Source organism: Hevea brasiliensis, chromosome 16, assembly GCF_030052815.1.
Source record: "Hevea brasiliensis isolate MT/VB/25A 57/8 chromosome 16, ASM3005281v1, whole genome shotgun sequence".
Taxonomy (NCBI): Eukaryota; Viridiplantae; Streptophyta; class Magnoliopsida; order Malpighiales; family Euphorbiaceae; genus Hevea; species Hevea brasiliensis.
In genome coordinates, this window is record NC_079508.1 from 50233577 (window position 1) to 50247802 (window position 14226).

The 14226-nt window shown below is 29.7% G+C and overlaps 1 long non-coding RNA gene and 1 pseudogene across 1 annotated transcript; one reads left to right on the forward strand and one right to left on the reverse strand.

Moving 5' to 3' along the window:
• Nucleotides 1-389: 389 nt before the first annotated feature.
• Nucleotides 390-3679, reverse strand: LOC110647563 (uncharacterized). The gene is made up of 2 exons (XR_002493403.2): nt 2638-3679; nt 390-723 (listed from the first exon to the last, which is right to left on the reverse strand). It is a non-coding gene; the product is annotated as an uncharacterized LOC110647563 (long non-coding RNA).
• Nucleotides 3680-9464: 5785 nt separating this feature from the next.
• LOC110647560 (bidirectional sugar transporter NEC1-like) lies at nt 9465-11545 on the forward strand (annotated as a pseudogene).
• Nucleotides 11546-14226: the final 2681 nt, after the last annotated feature.

Below are 14226 nucleotides of genomic sequence, written 5' to 3' on the forward strand. Positions count from 1 at the left end.
GAGTAAGAAGACATTTACATTGAGTATGGGAGGTTAAAACTAATTTTCTGAATATAAGTATCATTTTAGATATTGTTGAAAAAAATAATTTGTGAAAAACTATTTTGTTGCTTTAGTATTCTTATGAATAAAATTTATCAAATTAATTTTAAATTATTTTTTTGATACTCTCTAAGTAGTATATTTAAAAAAAAAATAATTTTCTCAACAAAAATTTCAACAGTAATGTTAAATAGGCTTTTAGTTTGATTGGGTCATGACCCGACTTTCTGCGCTGGACTAGCACTATAACTTGGGTCGGCATAAGGCCATCAAAACCCGTAATAAGCCTAAATAGTCTACAACCCAATAACAAAGCCCAAAAAGAAAGGCTCAACATCAAGAAAATAAACAGACAAAGTCCAACCATAACATGGATAATCCAACGAGGAGGAAAACTCACTCAACTTATAATATAATAAAATGCACAATTTGGGAAGCTCAGCTTACCCTCACAATCCACAATCATAACTAATATTACTATAGGGAGCTCAACTCGTCCTAAATCCAACATTCCACATACATAATAAATTTAACATGTTAGTTTTATATCATAAGGGAAACTAATACAGTCATTACGGAGTTCTAGATATAACAAAAATAAATAAAGTTAATACATTAATGGTTTAAGTTTCCTTGCGAGAAAGAAAACAGGTCAACTTCAAATTAACATCCATCTGTTGCCTAGGAAAAAAATAATTGAACAGGGAGAGCGTTCGACTCAGAAAGCTAGATATTGATTGTAATTATAATTTCTATAGCTATCTCAAATTAATGCAATCCTAAGTATGAATGCAAACCAAACTTATACAATAAGTAAGTCATCTAATACTTGCACAAGAAAATAATTTAGAGCTACGCATGCAACCAGTAAAATATTTTCATGTATAACTATAGGAGATGATCTCCTATCCAGCTTTTTTAATTCAAGATTCTCCAGCGAGCTCAACTCAAGTCGAACTTTCGCTTAAATCCAAGTGCGGGAGCCAGTGAGATCAACTCAAAGTCCTACCTCACCCTACTTTCTATATTCATAAGGACCGGGTTCCAGTGAGACTAGCTCAAACCGCGACTACCCGTCTAATCTATATCTATCATATGCTCTCTCTCTCTCTCTCTCTCTCTCTCTCTCTCTCTCTCTATATATATATATATAATACAGCTCCAAATTATCCCCAGGGCAGCAAACACAAGTAAATATTAACAAATAAATATGCAATAACGAGAATGCTCCTAATTTATTTAACTAAGCATATAAATATATTTATAAAATGTATGAACATGCTAAAAATATATAAATAATATTGAAATTATAAAATATAATCAATATTCAACTCACAGTGCAACCTAATACTTATTGGTTATGTTGAGAAGAAGAAAATTGTTGATTTGGATCACTTAAGCAAATATATCAAAGAATTATCAATAATAGACCAATAATAATTAATTAAAGAAACAAAAGACTTCCTAGGTTTGTGTTGAAAATTCAGCAGAGTTTTTCCTATACTTAAAACCTAACCTCCCTACAAGAAAAATCTCATTTATATCTCAACAATCCAAAGGCCTCAAACCCACAAAACAACACAACACAATGTCCATTTGGGGCCTGCAAGCATCCTAAGTTACGTATAGATCTCTAATCTCCAGCTCGGATCTTTAACTCTTCTACAATCCAATTAAAATCACAATCTCGAAAGCTTATACTAAAATATCATGGTATAATTATAATCAGATTTATCCATAAAACTTTAATTCCATATTAAATTTCTAATGAAAATTCGACAGAATTTCCTTTTAATATTGGACTAAACTCCATGTTACAAAACTCATATCCACAATTCAACAATTATATCAACTTACACAAATTTCTAACTTATACATTTATACAAATATTAATTTCAACACTTCATATTCAATTCTCAATTAAAATATTCCACAACATATCCATATTACCACAAATCCAATTAAAACACATATTTATTTCTCAAAATAATCCACAATAATTTAAATTTACCAAACACCATATCCATCTCAAAATAAATTTTGTTCCATCAAAATAACTTATTTAACTTTACCCCATTCTTAATACCCAATTTAGCAATATGCACATTTAAATTTATATAAAATATTTTAACTGTCAGATAAATTCTAAATTTTAACCATATGTTCAAGACATTCATAAACAACATCAGTAAGAATTTTAGCATAAAATCACCTCTACATCATGAGATATCAAAATATCTATCTAACCCTTTAAATTCTGAATTTTTCCAAAAATAATTCTTACTCAAACAACTCATACAAAATAATTTATATCTCAGAAACCACAAGTCCAAAGTTTACTAAATTTTAACACAATAGCTCAACATCCTAAACATCATCTCTGCCATATTTCATAATTTTCTGAGCATTCTAACTATTTATTTTTCTCAATTTTCAGCAACCCAAGTTCAGAATTTCAAATTTAGACAATCTAGGTTCAAAAATTAATTTCTCCAAATTCAATTGTTGAAAAATTTTGACATTTTAATCATGAATTCTAGACATATAGAATTAAGCATATCCAAAAATCAAAGGTTAAAAATTTACCAAACTCACCTGAACAAGAGAAATATCTGCTACCCTGATCAACCGTTGTTTCTGCCACCATTCTCCTTCTTTCTCCCTTTCTCTCTATAATTTCTTATATTTTCGATCACTCTCCCTCTCTTTCCCTTACTGGTGTTCTTCCTTGCTAGAGAAACCTTAAAAATCCGGCCATTCTTTCTTCTTCTTTTTCCTCTTCTTTCCTTCTTTCTGTTCCTTTCTTCCTTCACTTTGCCAATTCTTCTTTCTTCCTTTTTGCGCTTTTTTTTATAAAGATGCTGGACCATCAGAGAGAGTGGCCAGCTGTCCCACTTTAAGAGGAAAAGTTCAATTTGATCCTTGATCTTTCCAGAAGTCCATTTTACACCAAAAAAATTCAAATCCTCATTTATGAATCCAATTTCAAATTTAACTTTCTCCCCAAAACATTATAAAATTTATTATTTATCTCTAATAACAACCATATTTATATTTCTTTAAAAAAAAATTAGAGTGTTACAATGCAGTTCCTCAGATCTTGTGCTTTCCCGACATGCTGGAGTTTCAAGCTATCTTGCAAATCCTCCGTTGAAGGTTGGTGAAGTTTTGCTAGTTAGAGGAATTGGTGTTTGGTTGCTAAAAAAGATGGATTCAAGGCCATACCGTTAGCCTAGAGACCCATGGTTCCTTAGGATTTGGGCTTTTTTTTTTCTGGGTTGGATTAGGTTGGTTTATTATTCTAATTATTTTTTTAAAATAATATTGGTTATTGGGCTAGACTCGAACATCGATCAATCTGGCCCACTCAAAGATGTTCAATTGGACTGCTTACCTTGACAATATGAATGCAATTTTCAATGTGTTGTTGCTAGCAAATTAATCATATCTATATCTAAGAGGCTCAAATCAATTCGAGTTTCATAACATAAAACTGTAATCAACTTCAACAGAAGTAAAATTAACCAAGTGAGCAAAAAAGGCATCTGTTAGTATTACTATTACTAATTATGAATTATAAATTATGAAAAAGCTATTTATTAGCACTTGAAAAAATGATATTTTATGGTTATAATATAAGAATATTTTTGAAAATAAGGGTTTGACTTGCGTTTTTTTTAATTACAAAAAATCAATAATATTTTGTTTCGGCTTTTGAGTGATATAGAAAATCATGACTCTTAATAGAATTTTCTCATTTAGACCCAGTTCACCAGAACCTCAAGACACAAAATATATGGTAAAACTCACCTATTAAATACACGAGTCTCATTTATTTATGTCTTGAGTTTAGGCAATAATTTTTCTTAATGGATTATGAGTATTATTAATAGGGTGCTACAAATTTATCTAATTGGACTTAAGCAGTGATGTTGTTCATGAATTTTTCCTGAAAGTATAAGTGGGTTAGTTAACCACCACTTCGATGCCTAAGTCAGTATTGGAAATTGAGTAGAGTAAAGAATTGACTAGAGATAACAATATACATGATTGTAGAGACTTGAGCTCCTTATATAGACATTGGATAGACTCCTATTTGGAGTAGGATTTAGTATTGAGATAGAATTTTTATTTTAGAGTAAGTTTAATTAGAGTGAGATTCGGAATCCTTAATAAGGTGGGATACTTATTCTTAGTGGATAATGTTTATATTGGATTATAATTATATTCATTTGGGTATTTTAGGTGGTACTATGTCATTAGTCCCCTCTCAAGTGCGAATTTTTAAGTTCAATATTAGATGATGTGTTAGATGATAAAACTTTGATAATGTGATAGAGCCTTTTTTGTGCGAACCATTACCTTACAAATTTTAGGCGGATTGACACCTTGAAGTTGGGCAAGTGGTCGCCTTTGGGTAGACACCTTAAGGATGGGTGAATGATTGCCCTTTGGCAGGTGGATAGACACCTTTAAAATGGGCAAATGATTTCCCTTGGGCAGGCGAATCATGCACCTTAAGGATAGACGAGCGATCTCACGTTGGTAGGCCAATAAATGCTTTAAGTTAGGTGGGCAACTAAATGCCTTCTAGCCTTAGTTGGATGGGTGAGGTAGGCGGATATAGGCCTTATGTAGGACAAGGCGAGTGATCAACCTAGCAGCAAGGCGGATAAATGCTTTTAGTCTTTTTAGCAGGTGGATATACACCTTAAGTTAAACTGGCAGGTGAGTATTCGACCTAGGAATGGCAATGGGGTAGGTCGGGGATGGAGATCACTCCTTTAGGCGAGCGAGTCAAATTAACCCGATAGGCAGGCGAATATACGTCTTGGTTTGGGAGGGCGAGTTAAATAAGCACGTTAGGCAGGCGGATAAATGCCTTATTTTGGGCGGATGAGTCAAATCAACCCATTAGGTAGGCGGATAAATGCCTTAATTAGGACAAACGAGTCAAATCAATCTAGTAGGCAAACGGATAAACGCCTTAGTTTGAGTGGGCGAGTCAAATCAGCCTGTTAGGCAGGTAGATAAACACCTTAGTTTGAGTGGACATGGCAAATCAACCCGTTAAACAGGTAAATAAATGCTTTAATTAAGGCGAGCGAATTAAATCAACCCAATGGACAGGCAGATAAACACCTTAGTTTAAGAGGGCAAGTCAAATCAGCACGTTAAGCAAGCGGACAAATGCCTTAATTTGAGTGGGTGAGTCAAATCAGCCCATTAGACAGGCGGGTAAACATCTTAATTTCTTTAACAGTTGTTGGCTCTTTGGTGGACATTGTAGCCTTTGGAGATTTTCTGTAAAAGTAATAATTGTACAAACATTCTTGTAATATATGTTGTGAATAATATATAATGCAATATAGCAAGTACGTTTTTCACAATTCAAGTAGATCCAAATATTTGATATTGGCTACAAATCATAGTCTTCATACTTAAGGAAGACTTGGGAATAACACATGATAATTGTTTTAAAATATTTATATATGCATGTGCATATATATAAATAAATTTAATTTCAATAAGAGGCTAAAAGTTATATCATTATAAAGCTAAATACGAAATCAAGGGTGATATTGGAGTAAAGAAATTTAAAAGAACAAATTTTAAAATGAATATGTATACCCCACAACCAGTTATTTATTATTAATAATAATTATGGATTAAGTCATTTAATCTAATTAAATTTATATAATTACTTTTTATTAATATTAGAAGTTAATTTCTAAAATTAACATTGATCTTTTAATTCAGGCCCTATCCAAAGTGAAATTATAATTTATGAACTTAATTTGTGATGGCAAATTCATAATTTGCAAGAGACAGTAGCTATTTTACCAAAAAAAAAAAGGAATGGCGATACATGTAATTTTCAAGTGACAGGTGGTCTCTATCAAAACTGGGGCCCATACTTTAGATGACAAATTTGTGGCTTTAATCAAACCATGACTAATGGCATGCTTTTGTAATAAAGACCAAAGTGACCACTTTTAATTATAATACATCAGTGACAGTTCCATAGTTTTTCAACAAGCCTCCGGTGGCATCACTCTTAAATTTAGTAAAATAAAATGGGCCGTTTAAGCGGTGGCAATTCATGTAATCGTTCTAAACTTTCATGCACCTGTACAATGGCAACTTATGTAATTAAGGGCAAATTTTATGACTACATGTTATTTTTTTTTTATTATTATCTTTTAAATAATTTATTAATTAAAGAAATTATTAAATACACTATTATCTTTTATAATTATGTAAGATTTATTCTTTTCATTATAAGAAAAAATTATTTTTTTGTGATAAAAAAATTATTTTTTTAATATTTTTAATATATCTAATAATTAACCTATTAACTGAACGACGGTCCTCTTATAATTGTATATTTTTCATGCAGACGTAGCCCTGCACGACCGGCTAAAGCGATGGCTTGCACTGCTCTCGCTCAAACGGTGAGGTCGACCACATCGGGGAGAGGATCTGGAGGTGATCGTCATCCTCGAGCTCCTCCATCAAGCATGACGACCACGGGAACAATCGGGTGTCTCTCGTTCAGATCGCCGATTTTCAAATTCATTAATGTTTTAATATTTTGAAGGTTAATATTTTCAGAGGTTTAGAACCCAGAAATTCTAAACCAACGTCTCATTCATATAGATAGATAAGAAAAACGAGGAATAAACTATCAAACCTCATATTATTGTAAACCATAAACAATCCACTTATGAAAAAATATAAGAAAGATAACACAATTTCTTGTGTCGTGTTCTTACAGACGACACTAATGATATTATTCCTGAATTTTTCTTATGAGTATATGTCTACAAAATAAGAGAAAACAGGGTGACTTAATTAAAATATTGATTAAAAATAACAGCATATCTATATGAACATCTAATAAACTCTTATTGGTGTAGAATTCATTATCGGACCGATCAAAATTGGTCTAATTCGATTTTAATCTAATTTAATAGACCAAGCGGATTTCTTATTTATATATGGATAATCATACAAATATTAAATTATAAATAATATAATTATAAAATCAAAATTACAATTAAAATTAACTATATAAACATATATAAATTTATGATAATTACATTTTAATTAATGGTATTATTACAATTATTAATTTTATAATTATGATTTATTAGATTTATCATTAAATAAATTATAGATAATAATTAATAAAAGATAAATTTTAATAATTTGATTAATTAAACTTATGGGTCATGCTTGAATTCTCAAGCTTAAGTTCAACCCTAATAAAATAAAATAAGTCGATTTTGATTTAAATTTGAATTTAAACTCAATAAAAATTTAACGAGTTGAACTTAAACTCTTTAAAATTTGACTTAACACAGTTAGTTTACAAACTCTATTTTTATAAATGGAACAAAATACCGCACTGAAAGAACAAAAAGAGGATTAAAATCAAGAAAAAAAGAAAAAGAAAAAAAGCCTGCCAGACAATAGCATGAGCAGAAATCAAATTAAAATTAGTTGAGATAGGCCACACCTAAGCCACTAGACAAAGAAGCAACGCCAGCTAACTCCAAAAGCTTTTACGTTTCTTAATTAGGCTTGACAATGAAATCAGGTTTATTGCAAAGGAGTTAGGTGATGAGTATATATATATATATATACACGCGCACATGAACCTTATATCTATAGCTTTTAGATATATTATATGAATATAAATATAAATATTGCCTTCATAGTGGAATAATATTTATCCTTTTTTTTTGAAACCTTTATTTATAAATTGATAAATTATTGGGCTAAATATATCTCAATGATTGATTAATTAATTTAGTGCTTGTTTTATTGGGTAAGAAGTTAGAGATAAAATTTTAAGAGCCGTTCCCATTCACAAATTTTTTAAAACACAATAATAATAATAATAATAATAATAATAATAATAATAATAATAATAATAATATGCAAATCAGGCAGAATAATAAGGGGAATAATAATAGTGTGATCTAATAATGATTTAGACTTCTGTTTGTTTAGCAAAAAATAACTTATATATAGAAATATAAATATTTTTATTATTTGATTGTACTATTAAACTAAATATATGTGTTTATACTGTACATGTATAAGTATTTTCACATTTTTTACTTCATTTGTTTCACCGAAAATAATTTGTATATAGAAAATATTTTCAAGAAATATTTTCCATGAAAATATTATCCGTTATTTGATTATAATATTAAATTAATGGTATGTGTTTATATCATACATATATAAATATTTTTATATTTTAATAAGGTTATCATTTTTTCTTTAATTAAGAAAATATTTTCCGTTATCTTATTTTTCTGAGTATCCTAAACATTAAAAAATATAAAAAATATTTTTCACCACAAAACAAACCTTGCCTAGGGTGAAATTACGTTTCATGGATTAATAAAATGATGGAAATGCAAGCATGGGTATAATTTGATGTAAAAAGTAGTATGTGGTGAGAAAGCTTACAGCGTTTCTTGGATGTAATCTTATTAAGAGTAAACAATTCTCAAAGCTCTTGCCTTAACACTACTCTCCATAGGGAAATAGGTGAGTTGCTGATAGCAATGAAATAAGACAACGCATTACTTCATGATTTTTAGACAATGTTATTCATGGGATACATTCCAAATCTTTCTTTTATGTTTTCTTGGACAATTAGTATAGGGACAACCATTATCTCCCCCATTTAATTTTATTGCTACATTTTTACCTATAAAATATTATTTTTATTATGTACTTTATTGATGTTCATTTTTTAACTTTAATTTTGACCTTAATAATTAAGGTATTTATAAAAAAAATATTTGATATTTTATAAATATTCACTTATCACCAAGTTTTTTTTGTAAATATCGTTATTATCTTAAATAAAATATGAAAATGATGAAAAATTAAAGGACAGATCTCATAAAAGAAAAAAGGAAAAATATTTTATTTAGTCCCTGTGCTTATTGGGAAGTTCAATTTAACCATTTTTTTTTACTTTTTATTCAGTTTAATCTAAAAGTTTTAATCTAAGTTTAATTTAGCTCAAAAATTAAAATTTATGGAATAAGATAAGTTGGAAATTCTTTTAAAGGTAAGAGAATTATGAGAGCATTGATTTCTCTACTCTAATGACTTTCATAAACATCTTAATTATTAAAAAATTAAGATTGAGCCTAATTATTATTTTTTTCTTTCATTTACAGATACATACAATCATTTTCTATGTTTGTAATTAAATCATATATGGACAAGAATTTATATATATATATATTCTTCATTTTTTTTTCCTACGATTATTCATGTCTTTCGATTCTATGGACAGAAACCTGCTCTACCTAAAAGTCGGTAGCCTAACACTTGTTCCGCAACTATAAATTGAAGTGCCTTAGAGCAAGTTCTATATCCTACAAAATATGGCCTGCTTAACACTTGAACAGCTCGCTTTCATCTTTGGTCTATTAGGTGAAGCCACATATATCTAATATGAGAGAATTAATGCTTTATTAACATTTTGTAATTCTTATAACTTGTTATTGTCCCCTGCAGGTAACTTGATATCATTCATGGTGTTCTTGGCGCCACTGTGAGCAAAGAATTAGCCTTTGAATTTTTTTGTCCTTTAACTACCTCATAGATAAACTCACAATATATTTAATTTTGTTACTAATTTACTCTTAATTTGTTAAGGCCAACATTTTATAGAATTTACAAGAAGAAATCATCTGAAGGGTTTCCATCCATACCATACGTGGTTGCACTCATGAGTGCATTGCTGCTCTTATATTATGGTTCTATCAAGGTCAAGGCATATTTGATTATTAGCATCAATGGCATTGGATGTGCCATAGAAGTTTCTTACATTGTATTCTACCTCATCTATGCATCAAAGAAGGAAAGGGTGAGACTTTCTCAAAAGAAATAGAATGCTCGGAGTCTGTAAGGTTTCAATTTTGAATATCAATTGTAGCCAATTATACTTATACGAAAAATGAACTCATGCATGCAGATTTTTACAGTGAAGTTAGCGGTGGTGTTCAACATAGGAGTGTTTGGGTTGATGATGTTGTTCACCATGTTACTAGTGAAGGCTCCACAAGAGTTACTATTGTTGGATGGATATGTGCTGCTTTCAGTATTGCTGTATTTGCTGCTCCATTAAGCATCATGGTAATTAATGATTACATAGTGACATTCCTGAGCTATTCCAGCTCTTTTCTTTTAATTATCTTAGACGCTAGAAAATATAAAAAATATTTTACAGCAAAATATTTTTTATAAAATAAATGAAATCTTATTTAAAAACAAATACTAGCAAAAATCTGATAAAAGAGCTGGAATTATTTCACTAAATAGTTAGATTAGTGAAAAATAAATTTAAAAAATATCAATGATCAATTTTTTAAATAAATTGGGCCAATAAAAAAATAAAATTTAAATTATTAAAATATGAGCTCATTAATTTTTTTTTATTTAATTGAGCTAATAGAAAAATCAATCTTGTAAAGTTTTGTTACGATAACGTAAGAGACAGTCAAGAACCTTAATTTATAGTACACTAAATTAAAAATTAAAATTTTGGAGGGCTGTGACTCTATTTTAACCCCCGAGTTTAGTGTTATACAGATACATGATTTAGACCTAAGTGTTTTGTATATATAACACACAATTTGAACTTTTAAATTATTTCTTTTATTACTTAAAGGAAATTTAAAAAATATGACCAACTAGCCTTCAATTTTTTTAGATCAATAAAAGTTAATATTTTAAAAATTAAAATATGGACTCATTAATTTTTTGTTTAGTTAAGCCAATAAAAAAAATTTTAAATTACTAGAATATTGGTCCATTAAATTTTTTACTTTATTGGGTTAATAAAAAAATCAATTAATGACAATTATAACATTTAGATATATGGAGCCAATGATGAATATAATAATTGGATTTAAGTATTTTATATATCTCACTTATATTTTAATTCTTTTTTATTACTTGTTGCTGATACTTGATTTTGCCTTTTATAGAGGAGGGTAATAAGGACCAAAAGTGTAGAATTTATGCCACTTCTTTTATCTTTTTGTCTCACTCTCAGTGCTATAATTTGGTTCTTCTATGGATTTCTCATTAAGGATTTCTTTATTGCAGTAAGTATATATATACACATGTCTATTGATCAGTTTGCCATTTTCCTTTAATTAATTAAACTCTTAATTGATTGATTATCTCATCATATTTCAGCTACCAAATGTGTTGGGATTTCTATTTGGTATTGCTCAAATGACCTTGTACTTGCTCTACAAGAGCTCAAACAAACAACACGAAGGTACTTCACAAGTGAAAACTGTAGATGATCAATACAAGGAGATGAAGAAGATTCTTCACAATTCTAAATCTACCAAACCAAATCAAACTAATGCCTGTATGGTCTAAAGTTATGGACATTAGATATCTTTTTTCTTAGTTTCCCAAAATGCATGCTCATACTTGAGCTTTAGATTGAGAGTTTTTTTAGTCTTTTCCCCTTAATGTTTTTCTATCCTAATTGACTTTATCTAGTGGTTAAAGGCATATGATTCTGTCAAGTTTGAATTCTGACTCTCACAATATTAACTTAAATAAAAAAAAAAAAAAAACAAATTGCCCTAATTCCCTACACACCCAATTTGTGAATTTTCCATCAAGACTGGACCAAAATTCTAGTGGGTCAGATTTAGGTGTGCCCATTTCATAAATAATTATCCACTTGGACAAGCTTAAGACTTTCTGTACACTTGGACCCAAATCTTAATACAACTTGATAAATTAAGAAAAGCAAACAACTATTTGCCCAGAACATAATTATTACTAATTTTTGTTATTTAAAAATTAAAGTACTTGATTTCAAAAAATTCAAAGAAAAAACTGGTAATGGAGAGTATTTTTAAAATTTTATATGTATAATAAATATTTAATTATTTTTTAACAATTGACTAATGAAAAAATAGATGAAAGAACAAAATATTAGTTCAATAAATTAAATTTTGAGAATTAATTAATTTAATTTTTAAATAGTAAAGGCTTATTAATAATTATGACTTAATTTTAGAGAAAATCTCTGCAGGGAGCAATTTATCTCCATAATAGACTTTTCGACGCAAGTAAGGTTATGTCTAATCAAATGAATTAGGAAATACATATAATTTACTATAAAAAAAAATAATTATGACCTAATTTCAAAGAGCAAACAATTATGCAGCATACAATTTCTAATTGCAATAAGTTGCAAATGGATCGAGCCACTTATAAATTACTTGAGAGTCGATTTAATAAAAATTAGACTCAATTTGGCTCATTAATTTGCTTAATAAATTGAATTCGAATCTAATTCGAATTCTTGAGGCTGCCAAAACTTTTATTTCTCTCCATTTATGAATTGCTTTGCAATTAAATCTACAATTGACAATACAATCAATGAATTAATTGGAGAAATTAAAACATGCACATTAATTAGGTTATATATATATATATATTCCAAATACTATAACTCATGTGGGTCTAAGACTATGAGGCCACCAACTTGTTTGATAGGGGAAAAACAAAGGAGGACTCCGAAAGAGCAATGCCTATTCCATATTAATATAAAATCTGGGTCATGTTCACAAAGGAAAAAAAAAAAAAAAAGCCAAAAATCTAGCTTTGTGTCCACAAATGACAAATCATTTCACTTACTTTATTTAATTATCTAACCACCAAAATCCCACATCACATCTTCATTCCGGATAATATTTCCAACCCATCTTAGTCTTAGCAATATTTTACGTCTTCATTTTCATCAACTGTACAAAATTAAGAAATTTATCTTCGCTCAAGTGATGGAATAGTTTTTATTTCTATAAAATCTCATCTATTATAAATTGAATGTATACAATAAAATCCACCTGTTAAATGTAAGTCATATTTTTCATTAATTTGAGGGTTTTTATATTTGATATCCGCAATTTAATTGGAACTTAATAGTAATAAAAAAAAATCAAATGTTATGTGATTAACCCTTTAATATATCATGGTATTTAAAAAAAAAAGTGTAAACTTTTAATAGGTCTCTTGCAGTAGTATATAATCTATGTGGCAGGAGGCAATTGGTCCACGTATGGCATAAAGCATCCAGAATAGGAGAAGGTTTAAGTGGGCGGCTCAGATTACTAGGAAGATTCTTCAAAAGGTCTGGACCTTTGTGGTTAATTAAATGGCCGATATTCTAAGCTTTGTCTGGAGCGACCACTTTGTCCTGAATCTACTTCTCTGCTTTGCATGGTGGCGCGTGATTTTTCACGCGGAACCAGCAACAATGGCCTAAGTCTTTAAATATAGATTTAATCATTTCCATATACAAAATGAATTTCGCAAGTGAGGAGTTACTTCCAAATCATAAAAGCTGCTTATGCCGGTAGCCAGCAGTAATATGTTAGATCTTTTAATTTCTGTTTCTTCGTCTTCTAACTATCATCATCATCAAGAAGATGAACCCAAATAAAAAAGGTTGATAATGCGTGCTTTCTTCTCATGTCAATTTGTCTTTTTGGGATTTTTTTTTTTTAAGATGTTTCTTTATTAGCTTTTGTGCATCATGATGACTAGTGGGGCTAAAGTTCAGCCATAATTGGATTTCAATGGATTTCTGTCAAACTTGTCCAATTCAAGAGATTTGAAGAATAGAAAAAAAGGAAAAGCAAAATCTGGACGTGCTTAGTCATGACTCATAATATAATTGGTAGATACATCATAGCTCAGGCATGAATTCCACAGTTGAAAATAATTATTTAATTCGCAATTTCATTTTTTTGACTGTAATATATAATTGGCCAAACATCCAAAACCAAAGCTTTGAATCATTAGATTCATTCTTGGTCCATCTTGTCATCTTCTGCAGGGTTTATTAGTCATCTAATTCTGATGTGAAGGCTTTCAAGTTTTGATTCCATGTCCGGCATATGGGGTCGCGATGTCTGCCACATTGTGTCCTTCCCTTTTCCTCCTTTGCTTGCTTCGCTTTCCTTCCCACCCAAATCAACATAGGTTTCAATGCTAATGCTAAACCTATATCAGAAGTTAACGCAAAGAGAGTAAAACATTTATCGTGGTCTTCTTCATCCGCCAGAGCACCGTCTCCTATCAAAGATTGATATCATTGCTTGGAAG